General features: G+C 36.4%; 1 protein-coding gene across 3 annotated transcripts in view; it reads left to right on the forward strand.

Annotated features, from left to right (window-relative positions):
* The window catches only part of MACROD2 (mono-ADP ribosylhydrolase 2), a 1,872,659-nt gene that overhangs the window by 813,238 nt on the left and 1,045,554 nt on the right, over nucleotides 1-13,867 (forward strand). The window lies entirely within an intron of this gene.

The following is a 13,867-nucleotide window of genomic DNA, read 5'->3' on the forward strand; positions in this document are numbered from 1 at the left end:
TTACAGAACAGTGTAGAGAGTAATGTAGTGGGGAAATAAATATCTGTTCTAGGAAGTAAATAGAAGAGAATAAATTGAGTAGAAAAATATGCTAATACTATTACATGGTTAACGTTTCTTGAATGTAAGCATAAACAATTGCTTACTGACCAAAATGATGATTGGGGAGGGGTAGCATCTTAAGATTCACCATTTGACTTATCCTGTGAAACCACAGAATATTCAAACTTGAAAAAACAAAACAAAAGCCCGTATTTAGCACTTTTGTTTAAAGTGTAAAGAAAATGAGACCCAAATAGATGGAGTCTTGCCAAAAATCACACATAGGAAGAACGAAGGAGACAACGAGGAGTCTGAAGCTTGGACCAGTCAGAAGGCTACTTTTTGTTACCTAAATAAAAAAAAAAAGAATGGCCATCTTCTCCATGGAAGTACTTTGGGGTTATTTAGTGGGTGTTCTCTCTACCCATAAGCCCCTGCCTTCATTTATTTGTTGGTTTCTTCTCATTTACTCAGTCTAGACATGCTGTTGTCAGGCGTAAAGCCTGAGTGCACTGTAAAGGCTTCCTATTGTCAGCTGAGTTTCCTCATTCACTGCACTGCAGACTGATAAAAGATGCTGCAGAGTCAGCCTCACCACCATGAGCTGAGTCTGCCATGGCATCCTGTCTTTTCTCCTGCTGCTCCTAACAGCTGAGGGACAGGAAATGGAGGTGCTGAGTTTCAGGGTTTACTGGGCTTGTCTGCACTGCCTCCAGCTTGCCAGACCATGTGGAAAGCTGGCATGCTGCTTCAGGTCCAGAAAGGAAAAGAGAGCTCCAGTCAGATACCTATGTTTTTCTAAATCTCCAGTTAATTCCAGACCTGTCATTAGCTTATTGAGATTTTACCTTCTTTACATGTAGACTCATCTAGACAGCAAGAGCCAGTGATGTCCTTCTGATATAACTATACAGTAAGAGGGACATGCAACCAAATTAAATAAAATTAATTTCAAGCATACATTCTGAGTTGGAGAAGCATTTGCACAATTACACAGTGTCAGCACGAGTCACTTATCCTGAATAGTTTTATTGTCATGACCCTGATTTGGAAGTCGCTATGCTTGCTATGCATGGTAAACTTGAACCATGTTTTGCCCTGAAGTTTTAAAGAACTGTAATTTAAAACATCTATAACAAAACAATCTATGAGCAAATGAGATCTCCCTAAATTAGATGCCTCTTTCAGCAGCATGACAAGTAATTCTTTCCAATATGATAACATTGATGGTCTCTGGGAGTCTCTTTATTAAATAATAATCCTTCCTCATATAGGATTTTGCATGATCCTTGGGGAGAAAAATCTATTTACTTAACTTAATCTTGAACAAAAGGCACCACTTCTCTACTTTTGGTATCATTACTGCTGCATGAGTTTGCATGTGCAAACTTGCAGCTTTACATCTTTTTGTACTATGGACATTTTTCCATGTAAAGCAGTATGAATAAAAACAAGTTCTGTGGAATTTCATGAATTTTAGTTATCTAAGACTAAAAGCATAGACCACCCTCTTCCATCTCATGTTGTTATGTTTCTCACAGTATTTTATTCGTTTATGTAGTAAATGTTTATTCAGTGTCTACTATGTGCCAAGGACTATTGTAGGCACCAGGGATACATCAGTGGAAAATAAAACAGGAAAAGATCCCTGCCCTCATAAAGATTATATTTTATCAGGAGAATAGGGAGAAATAGACAACAAGCAAATACCACAAGTATTTAAATAATTTATATTATATAGCATGCTTGAAACTAATTAAAGCTATAAATAGAGGAAAAAGTAGATTAAGTGGGAAGTGAGTGGACTCCAGTAATATTATTAGGAAACAGGGAGTCAAAATAAATATCATTGAAGAGGAGGGATTTGAGCAAAGACTTGAAGGAGGCAAGAGAGTGAACCAAGCAGATAATCTGGGGAAAGATCATTCCAGGCCAAGGGATTAACTAAAGCAAGGACCTAAGGAAGTGACCTCGAGTGGTCAAGGAAACCCCTGGAGATCATTGTTGATAAAGTCAAGAGAGCAAATGAAGATGAGCTCTTTAAGATAAGGTGGCTGTTTAGGGTCAGAGCAGCGTCTCTGGGCTGATTATTTAGGGCCTTGTGGACTGTTGTAAAATATCTGGGTTTAATTCCAAGTAGATTGGGAAGCCATTGCACTTGTTTACATGAAGAAATGACAAGATTGGATTCAATTTGTTTCTAAAAGTTTCTAAAAGATTAGCCAGCCTGGTCTGTTTGGGGAGGATGGCAAGTCATAGCAAGGAGAGAAGCAGAATGTTATTGCCTTAATCTAGAAGATATATGTGGTTGGCACGAGATGGCAGGTAACAGAAGTGGCAAAGCCGTTCAGGTTTTGTACATATTTTGAAGGTAGAACCGTCAGAGAGAAGTTAAGGATAAATCTAAAGGATTTGGTCTGACCATCTGGAAGGATGGATTTGCTATCTGCCAAAAAAGGTGTGGCCACAGGATGAGCAGATTTTCAAGCTTGGTTTAGGAATTCAACTATGGACATGTCAAGTTTAAGGAGAGTATGAAACACCCAAGTGTAGGATATATAAATGTCAGGACATCTGAGTCAGGAGAAAGGTCTAGGGAGAAGATAGAATTTGAAAGTTGTTGATAAGTATTGGTATATAAATTTTTGAGGATAGACAACACCAAGGGAATAAGAATATAGAGAAAAGAGGATGTAGATCTGAGCCCTGGGGCATTTTCCTATTAAGAGTTTGGGAGGTATAAGAATTGGACAAAGAGACCAAGAAGAAATGACCAGTGATGCAGGAAGAAAACCAAGACAGGGTGGTGTCTTGATGAAGAAGGTATTTTGAGGTGTGAGTGATGATGGTGCCAAATAATGTTGGAAGATAAAATAAGCTGAAGATTGAGAATGACCACTGGATTTAGCAATATTGAGGTCACAGGTGGATTGCTGGCAGCAGTTTGAGTGGTGTGATGGGAATAAGATCCTGATTGAACAGAAAGTGATTTTCTCTCTTCCTGCCTTCCTTTCTTCCTTTTTTTCCTGCCATCAAAGTGGGCTAAAAACCCAAACTCAAATGTTTATTGATGGTACAATTTTAATGAATCCCTTTGGGAATTTTGTTATTAAACACTTGGAAGATTTTCCACTTATTTGATGTGGTCCAAACATTCCAAAACTGGCATTCATTTTAATTATCCTCAGATGTAGTCTGTGAACAAAACATCCAAGGATATAGATAAACATTTTAGAAGATAGTTAACTTATTTTAGGCCATTGTGTTATACTCCCATACACTGATTATGGAGAAAAGGTATCCGTAACTTGTTTTATTACATCTTGGCAATTTAATAGAAATCACATATTCTTCTTGAAGTATACCCAGGGTTTAACTTGTTTGTTGTGTATGCGGAGCTTCCCTAACAAAATGGTAAACTCTGAAGACAACAACCAGACCTTCTACTCCTCTTTAATATTTTTAGTACCTGACCATATCCTGCACATAGTAGGTATGCAATAAACATTTGTTGGTTTAATTTTCTATGTTCATGGGGCCTGATTTTACTTTCTTATATATAAGCCTCACTCAGTTATGGAAGGATAATAATAGAAAATGTTCAGAGAATAGTGCTTATATTGCTAGGAGTTCTGGCCTTCAAAGACTTTACAGTCTTGTTAGGGAGGGAATATAGATGTATATGACAAGTTCAATAGCAAGGTCAGAACAGTATAAAGCAAAAATAAAAGATGGCTTTAAAATTAGTGACCAAATGAAAATACATGCCCAATACCTTTTGGTATTTCTCACAGTATTTCAGTCTTTTTTCATTATTATTAAATTTGTTATGATGATCTGTGATCAGTGATCTTTGATGATACTATTGTAATTATTTGGAGGTACCATGAACTATGTCCATATAAGATGGCAAACTTACTCCATAAATGTTGTGTGTTTTGACCTCTCCGTCAACCGGCTGTTGCCCGATCTCTTTCTGTCTCCTCAGTTTTGAAACACAACAATATTGAAATTAGGTCAGTTAATAACCCTACAGAGGCCTCAGAATGTCCAAATGAAAAGAAGAGTCACATGTCTCTCACTTTAAAATAAAAGCTAGAAATGATTAAGCTCAGTGGGGAAGGCATGTCAAAAGCTGAGACAGGCTGAAAGCTAGGCCCCCCGTGCCAAACAGCCAAGGTGTGAATGCAATGGAAAGGTTTTTGAAGGAAATTAAAAGTGCTACTCCAGTGAACACAGGAATGATAAGAAAGTGAAACAGCCTTACTGCTGATAGGGAGAATGTTTTAGTGGTTTATATCGAAGATCAAACCAGCCACAACATTCCCTCAAGCTGAAGTCTAATCCTGAGGAAGCCTCTAACTCTCTTTAATTCTGTGAAAGCTAAGAGAGATGAGGAAGCTACAGAAGAAAAGTTTGAAACCAGCTACACTAAACAACAGATTTTCGATGTAGATGAAACAGCCTTCTATTGGAGAAAAGATGCCAGGATTTCATAGCTAGAAAGGAGAAGTCAATGCTTGACTTCAAAACTTCAAAGAACAGGCTGACTTAATGTTTAGGGGCTAGTGCAGCTAGTGACTTGAAGTTGAAGCCATTCTCATTTGCCATTCTGAAAACCCTAGGGCCCTTAAAAATGATGCTAAATCTACTCGGCCTGCACTCTCTAAATGGAACAACAAAGCCTGAGTGACAGCACATCTGTTCGCAACATAGTTTACTGAATATTTGAAGCCCACTGCTGAGACCTACTGCTCAAGACAAAAAGATTTCCCTCAAAATATGACTACTCATTGACAATGTACCTGGTCACCCAAGAGCTCTGATGGAGATGAGCAATGAGATTTATGTTGCTTTCACGCCTGCTAATACAGCATCCATTCTGTAGCCCATGGATCAAGGAGTAATTTTGTCTTTCAACTCTTATTATTTAAGAAATACATTTCATAAGCCAATAGCTGCCATAGATAGGGATTCCTCTGATGGACCTGAGCAAAGTAAGTTGAAAACCTTCTGTAGAGAAGGTTACCATTCTAGATGCCATTAAGAACATTTGTGAATCATGGGAAAAGTTCAAAATATCAACATGGACAAGAGATTAGGAGAAGTTGATTTCAACCCTTATGAATGACTTTGAGGGGTGTAAGACTAAAGTGGAAGAAGTAACAGCAGGTGCAGTGGAAATAACAAGAAAACTAGAATTAGAAGTGGAGCCTGAAGATATGACTGAATTGCTATAATCTCATGATAAACCTTGAACAGAGAAAGAGTTGAATGAGCAAAGAGAATGGGTTCTTGAGATGGAATCTACTCCTGGTGAAGATGCTGTGAAGATTGTTGAAATGATAACAAAGGGTTCAGAATAACACATAAACTTAGTTGATAAAGCAGTAGCAGGGTTTGAAAAGATTGACTCCAGCTTTGAAAGAAATTCTACTGTGGGTAAAATGCTATCAAACAACATTACATGCTATAGAGAAGTCATTTATGAAAGGGGGAGTTGATTGATGTGGCAATTTGTAGTTGTCTTAATAAAAAATTGCCACAGCCACCCCAACCTTGCTGTGTAGTTCTGGATTCAGGGATAGGAATTCTGGTAGTGTGTGAGTATGTCCAAAAGGAATGGTTGAGAATACAAGTGTAGGAGGTGGGGAGAAGCTTACAGTGCACCCCCCCAAATTTTCATGCAAGTGTCATGCACTAAGAACAAACATCTATAGCAGTGGGTAGAGGAAAGGAGAATATATAGCTGCAGATTGCTTCTGTGCACTAGGGACAAGGAGGGGTCATGGAATTGAACAAAAATAAGCACATGTGTGTAACTAATGCACACTGATTTCTGGGTAACGTTTACCTCTGGAAAAGGAGAGGTGAGGAAGGGAGTAAATTTTACCAGAATCATGAATGTTTTACTGGTTTCTTTTTAAAGAAAATCTTAAGAAAATAGAAAAAAATGTTACCATCTGTCAAATGAAGGTAGTGATTACCATTTCACTTTAGGTTAAATTCTGTTCTGCTTGATATATTTTATATATATTTTTTAAACAAGAGTCAGAAAATTTAGGGTAAAAACCTTGGTAGAGAGGGGCGCCTGGGTGCCTCAGTCGTTAAGCATCTGCCTTCGGCTCAGGGAATGATCCTGGAATCCTGGGATCGAGCCCCGCATCAGGCTTCTCTGCTGGGAGCCTGCTTCTTCCTCTCCCACTCCCCCTGCTTGTGTTCCCTCTCTGGCTGGCTGTCTTTCTCTCTGTCAAATAAATAAATAAAATATTAAAAACAAAACAAAACAACAAAACAAAAACCTTGGTAGATAAAGAGGAGAGTTTTCAAATATTTTATTTTATTTTTTTTTCAAATATTTTAAAATACTAGTTTACTTCCAAATAGATTTAAGCTTGGATCTCACTATTTACCTTATATCATTCTCTTTAACACAAGAAATTGAAAATGAGTTTAGTCAATTAGACCAACACCATTTGGAGAGAATATGTTTGCTATTAATCTTTTTAATAGTGGTATTTGTTTTGAATTAGGTTAGTGACATCATTGCCTTTTTTCATTTTATGAATGTAGAATTCCTTCTTCGGGGAAAAGAATATTCAAAAATTCTAAATCTGCTGTGGTTAGCAGCATAGTTATAGTTCTGAAAGGTTCATGGATTTCTCCTGTTTGTTTGCCTCAGTTCATGAACTCAGACCTTTCTTCTCAATATTTTGCTTCTGAGAAACTTATTCTGGTATTCTCGTCACTTGAGGGACCAGACCCTCAGAAAGCTCTCCTTACATGGATTGGAGTGGTAAGTTTCCACAGAAAAAGCGACATCAAACATTGATCTGCTGTGTAAAGTGATTCTACCAGTTACATGGCATTTGGTGCATCCTGTAAATTGATGCAAACTTCATTAAAGAAAATGACAGATGGCATATGGCAGCAGGCAAAATGCCAGTTGACATGATGAATTCTACCTTGTACTGGTCCAAGATAAACAATGTTTTTAATCACCTTGAAAAAACTGTCGCATTGATTCAGCTACGGTGACCAGGTAATTATAATTGTGTAGCTAGTTCCTTGTTAGCTTAAAAATAAATAAATAAAAGGTGGCAACAGATAGACGTTTGGCTTGGGTTTATATTGCAAGACAGATGGCCTAATGAGATTTTTTTTTTTTTTTTTTGACCCTATGCTGCCATGATGAGGTCTCCACCTGCATGGCATTACAATAGACTGACCACAGAGTCCTGGTTTGTATTCTCTTCTTGAGTTTTTGGTGTATTACTTTGAGAATTGAAAGTCCTAGGAGTGCAAAAACTGATTATGAGATTTTTCCTTACTTGACAAGATGAGCAAGGCTAGGCAAGGCAGATGCCTTTTTATGGACTGACGGGAGACAGGCTTCAATCACAGTCAGATTGTGTTGCATTCGTTTTGAAGGTGGGCATCTAACAAAATTGAATTTTAAGGGGATAATTACAGCCTTATTAGATTCTAAGGTTTACATCATGGTTTTTGTTTTGTTTTGTTTTGTTTTTACAAAATTAAAGAAAAATCTCTATCCATCAGATTGTATAGTAATGTGCTTTTCTGGTCAATTTTACCTGCAGAACATGTTCCTATAAATATATTTTTAATGGTCCCCAATTAGAGGTTCAGATATAAATAATGATATCAGAATAAAAGTGATTTCTACTTACAGAAAGTAGGACTAGAGTTTAGCTTCATCACATGGAATTTATATAGTTAACTTCAGCTAGTGATTTGTATCAGGCTTCTTTCCAAGCTATAGAAATTGCCTCTGGCTAATTTAAATGAAGAATATGGAGGGGTATTCACTGACTGGGCAGAAATACAGGAGAACCAAGTGGAATTTGGGTTATCCAACAGGGTAGTAAGTAGGGTAGTTATCCACAGCCTACTTCGAGCCGTAGTCACAGTCTTCCAGGGCACAAAGCTGCTGGCTCCATCTCCACTGAGCAATGGCTTTTGGCTGCCTTGGGATTTCCACACTGATAAAGATAATTTCTCAGCTATCCTTGCATCTTTCCATCATTCTCCAGAGTTTCAGAGTTATAAGTGGGAGTCTTTGATTCGCTGAGTTTAGGCCATGTGCCAATTCTCTGGTTGCGTGGTCCATTAGCTTCTTAATGAGAAGTGAAGCCTTTCTCCCACCAGAGCCTGCGCAGTGGAAGATCTCTCCCAGTTAGCCAGGGAGTTCTGTTGCTGGGTGTGTAGAGAACAGGAGCAGACAGGAACCAACAGATTTGCGTGGCGGCAAAAATTCTCTATTGAATCATGACCTTTTTTTCTAGTTTATTTCTCTCTCTCTCTTTTTTAAGATTTTATTTATTTATTTTATTTGAGAGAAAAAGCACATGTGCGAGCAGGGGGAGGGGCAGAGGGAGAGGGGGAGAATCTCAAGCAGGATCCCATTGAGCGCAGACCACGCGGGGCTCCATCTCACAACTCTGAGGTCATGACCTGAGCTGAAACCAAGAGTCCAACACTCAACCGACTGAGTAAACCAGATGCCCCTCTCTTTCTTTTTGATAACCATTAACATATGAAGTAAAGAATGCTATTGTTAATATCCCTAACCCCAACACTTTGTTATAGATGTAACCTTTTATCCCAGGACTTTTCCTGCTGTATCAAAGGCACAATTACTGTTCTCAGCATGCATAACAACCTTCCTTTTGTGCACACATGTCTGATATTTCCAGGTTTAAGAGAAGGCAGATATTTGCCTATGTCTCAACCCATATTTTTAAATCAGCATCATTTCCTTCTGCTTATTTTACCATGATTTTCACAATGAATAAACATTTCCTGAGGATTTCTGTATTAGTTTGCCAGGGCTGCCACAACAAAGTACTACAAACTAAGTAGCTTAACAGTAGAAATTTACTGTTTCACACTGCTGGAGGCTAGAAGTCTGAGGTTAAGCTTTTGGCAAGGTTCATTTCTTCCAAGGGCTCTGCTGCAGAATCTTCCATATCTCTCTCCTGAGTTGCTGGCCACTTGGCATTTCTTGACTTGTGGAAGCATCGTCCCTATCATTGTTCTCATCTTTACATGGTGTTCTCATATGATGTCCTGTCTGCATGTCTGTGTCCAAATCTCTCTTTTATAAGAACACTAGTTATATTGGATTAGGACTCATCCTAATGACTTCTTAAAATTTGATTACCTTTGCAAGGTTAGGATTCCAACATATTATTTTGGGACATAATTCAGCCTATAAAACTGCTTAAATGGCTGCCTCTTCAAAGTGAGTTTTTGAAATATTCAGTCCTTTGTGGCATTAATTTTTTTTAACCAAAGAATATATAAGTAGGTATACAAAGAATATATATGTATATAGGCATACAAAGAACATATAACTTGGCTGACCATTGAAGATTATATACATACACATCTTAATTTTAGGGCTGAAATTGTCAGAATGATTTATTTGAAGAAAGTCAAGGAATTACTAGGTGCCTGTTAGCTAAAAGTTTGTCATTTAAAAAAGATTTATCAAATAACCCACTTTTGGTTCTGTTGTTTTTTCTCTTGTTATGCTGTTCTCTGTTTCATTTGGTTCTGCTAAAATCTCTACTGTTTTTTTAATTTTGTTTGCTTTGAATTTATTTTGTTCTTCTTTTCCTAGTTTCTTTCAGATCTTCTTTGTGGATATGCTCTGAAGTACTAGAAAATTTAGACCAATTCTGGTTTCTTTCAGTATTGCATTAATTATCAGTGAAATACTGGTGTAATAACCTGAAGGGAGATTTAATGGAAACTTTACTTAAATGAATAATTTAGATCTCCTGCAAGAAAACATTTTACTGCATATATGGATGTAGTCAGAAAACATCTTTAAAAACAGGAGAACTTAGGTTCCAAATATTTTTATCATATTCTTTCAACTTTCTTTCTAAGGGCTCTGATGGGAGATAGGATTATTTGATGTAAAAATGTTTTAATTTCTGCCTAAATTAGGTGTATTAAGTGCTACTGCATTTTTAAAAAATATACTTAAGATACTATTCAGTGTTAAAGTGTTTCAGCTTTGTTAAAAAAAAAAAAAAAGGTATTCTTCGTAAATTAAAAGCTGTAAATGGAACTCCTGTAATCTGTCAATGCAAAGTGGTTGTTTTCGTTTTCCAGTGAACTGGTGAAAGGACACTTCATGACATTTCTTTGTCTTTCCCTTATATATTTCTAGTTCATATCAATGAAACAAAATTAAAAACAAGCAAACCTACCGAATACTCTTAAAAGTAGGCAGTATCCTAAGTTGTTGCAGTTTATTCAACAACAACAACAACAACAACAACAAAAATTGCTGTGAAATCCTTGAACAAGCTTTATGATATATATTCTATTAGGTTATAACTCATTGCAATTGCATGAATCTTTTTTTTTCCAAATGCTCTGTAGTTCAAGTGTTGGAAATTATCTAAATGCATGAGTTTGTGTCATAAGAACTTATAGATTATAATAGGTGGTGTATTTAAAATACCCTTTGTGTGTGTGTGTGTGTGTGTGTGTGTGTGTGTGTGTTTTAATCTCAAATCATCCAAATAAAATCAATATCATGATAAGTTTAGGTGACTTAAAATAAGTGCATCAAAAAGAAAGCCAGAATCTATACTTGGAATAGTTTCTCTAGCCTCATTTGCCTTGAGACAAGGGAATGAATATCTTGAAAACTTAAGGTTCTTTATTACTATAGGATTGTGGGTCTATCAGTTTTCATTGCCTTTTGCTTCATTTGATTGTTGCAGAAAGTGGAAAAGGTCCTCTCAGAAATGTAATGGGAAATGGAAAATGTAATTTTCAAGCATATGTTGAAACTTTCACACAGAATTGGTATAAAATTTATACACTGAAACTCATTCTAAACAGTCGATAGTAGGTGGATATGTTCCTGAAAGGTTTGTTTTAAGACCAACTGTAATACTTGGAATAAAGTAATATTTTACATGTGCTAAAAGCTTCTAATTCATTAGAAACATTGAAGGCCCTTTTGTGTAAAAAAGAATTATGCTTTTGCAATGTAAAATATTAATTTACAGTTGTTTTAGGAATAAATTTTTTAAAATCAAATTTTCCTAAAACAGCCATAATTGTACTTATTTGTTTGTCTTAATTTTTGAAATTTGTGGCTAAGAGTTAAATTTTTAAGTAGGGAGGAGCTCCCTTTTACTTTTCACTTATTCTTTAAGCCAAACTTGGCAGGTGGGAAGCAGATATTAGGTCAGTCACTTTGTTCCTTGTCTTGCTGATGCAAAAGGGTGAATGTTTCAAAGTGAAGCAAGAGTTGGCATCAGAGAAACCATGTTCAATGTTCTTTTTGAATAGTCTTCCTGTGGCATTCTTTTAGAAAACTAGCCTTTGCCCTCCCCACACCACAAGGGTGAAAAAGTGACCTTTTCAAGAGCTCAAAGTCAAATCAGTCCTGTAAGTCAGTCTGGGGGGAAGTGAGAGTAAGTTTGTGGTCAGGGTGGCTAAAGACCCAATGTCTAAGAAGACAGGAGAGGCAGTATGGTCAGGACATGCTGAAAAAGATTGAAAAAGTAGGGACGTTGCATCCATGAGACCACAGTAGTGCCTTTAAGGGAAGTATGTGCTTTTAAACCTCTTTAAAAACAAAGTTGAACTTTGAGAGCAAAAGCTGGGAGGGACCAAGGAATACCATGAGCTCAGCATGAAGGAAATCAAACACAGTACATAAATGGAAGTTCAAAGGCTACAGAGGAGAAAGAAACATGAAAGGTAGGTACAGAGGACACTATGTACAAAATAACAGAAGGAATAAAATAAGGAAAGATTGGAGGTCACTTTTTTTGCTCTTCTGCCAGCAAAACCCATACAGGAAAAGAAGTGGACTATAAGTAAGTGAGGGGACATCTGAAGGTTTTCTACAAGATTTATTTAAATAAATAAATAGTAGGGAATTTTAACACCCCATTTACATCAATGGACAGATCATCCAAACAGAAAATCAACAAGGAAACAGTGGCTTTGAATGATACATTGGACCAGATGGATGTAACAGACATATTCAGAACATTCCATCCTAAAACAGAAGAATACACGTTCTTCTCAAGTGCACATGGAACATTTTCCAGAACAGATGAAATATTAGGCCACAAAACGAGTCTCAAATTCAAAAAGATAGAAGTCATTCCATGTGTCTTTTCTGACCACAGCACTATGAAACTAGAAATCAACCACAAGAAAAATCTGGAAAGACTGCAAGTACATGGAGGTTAAATAACATATGACCAAAAAATGAATGGGTTAACAAAGAAATGAAAGAGGAAATTAAAAACAAATTCATGGAGACAAATGAAAAAGGAAACACAAGCGTCCAGAATCTTTGGGATGCAGCAAAAGTGGTTCTAAGAGGGAAGTAAGTGGTTCTAAGAGGGAAAGGAAGCAATACAGGCCCACCTTAAGAAGCAAAAACAATCTCAAATAAACAACCCTAACCTTACATCTAAAGGAGCTAGTAAAAGAAGAACAAACAAAACCCAAAACCAGTAGAAGGAAGGAAGTAACAAAGATTAGAGCAGAAATAAATGAAATAGAATCTAAAAAGCAGAACACATCGATGAAATCAGGAGCTGCTGCTTTGAAAAGATCAAGAAAATTGATAAACCTTTAGCTAGACTCATAAGAGAGAGAGGACGGAGACTCAAATAAAATTGGAAATGAAACAGGAAAAATAATGACAAACACCACAGAATTGCAAAGGATTATAAAAGAATATTATGAAAAAAATTGTATCCCAACAAGTTGGACAACCTAGAAGAAATGGATACATTTCTAGAAACATATACCATCCTAAAACTGAATTAGGAATAAATGGAAAATTTGAACACAACAGTTACCACCAATGAAATTGAATCAGTAATATAAAAACTTCAACAAACAAAAGTCCAGGACCAGATGGTTTCACAGTTAAATTCTACCAAACATTTAAAGAAGAGTTAATACATATTCTTTTCAAATTATCCCAAAAATACAGAAAAGGAAGGAAAACTTCCAAATTCATTCTGTGAGGCCTACATTACCCTGATACCAAAACTAGATAAAGACACTATTAAAAAAGAGAACTACAGGTCAATATCTCTGATAAACATAGATACAAAAATCCTCAACAAAATATTAGCAAACCAAATACAACGATACATTAAAAAAAAAAATCATTCACCACAATCAAGTGGAATTTATTCCCAGGATGCAAGGGTCATTCAGTAATCACAAATCAATCAACATGATACATCATATTAACAAGAGAAAGGATAAAAGACATATGATAGTTTCAATAGATGCAGAAAAAGCATTTTACAAAATACAACATCCATTCATGACAAAAACCCTCAACTAAGTAGGTTCAGATGGAACATACCTCAACATAATAAAGGCCATATATGAAAAACCCATAGCTAATATCATAGTTAATTGTGAGAAACTGAGAATTTTCCCCCTAAGACCAGGAACAAGATAAGGATTTCTACCTTTACCAGTTTTATTCAGCATAGTACTAGAAGTCCTAGCCACAGCAATCAGTCAAGGAAAAGGAATAAAAGGCATCCAAATTGGTAAGGAAAAAGTAAAACTTTCACTATTTGCAGATGAAGTGATGTTATATATAGAAAACCCTAAGCATTTCACCAAAAAACTTCTAGAACTGACACATGAATTCAGTAAGGTCGCAGGATAAAAAATCAATGTACAGAACTCTGTTGTATTTCTATACACTAATAATGAACCAACAGAAAGAGGAATTAAGAAAGCAATCCCATTTACAGTTAAACCCAAAATAATAAAATAC

Source organism: Ursus arctos, unplaced genomic scaffold, assembly GCF_023065955.2.
Source record: "Ursus arctos isolate Adak ecotype North America unplaced genomic scaffold, UrsArc2.0 scaffold_16, whole genome shotgun sequence".
NCBI lineage: Eukaryota > Metazoa > Chordata > Mammalia > Carnivora > Ursidae > Ursus > Ursus arctos.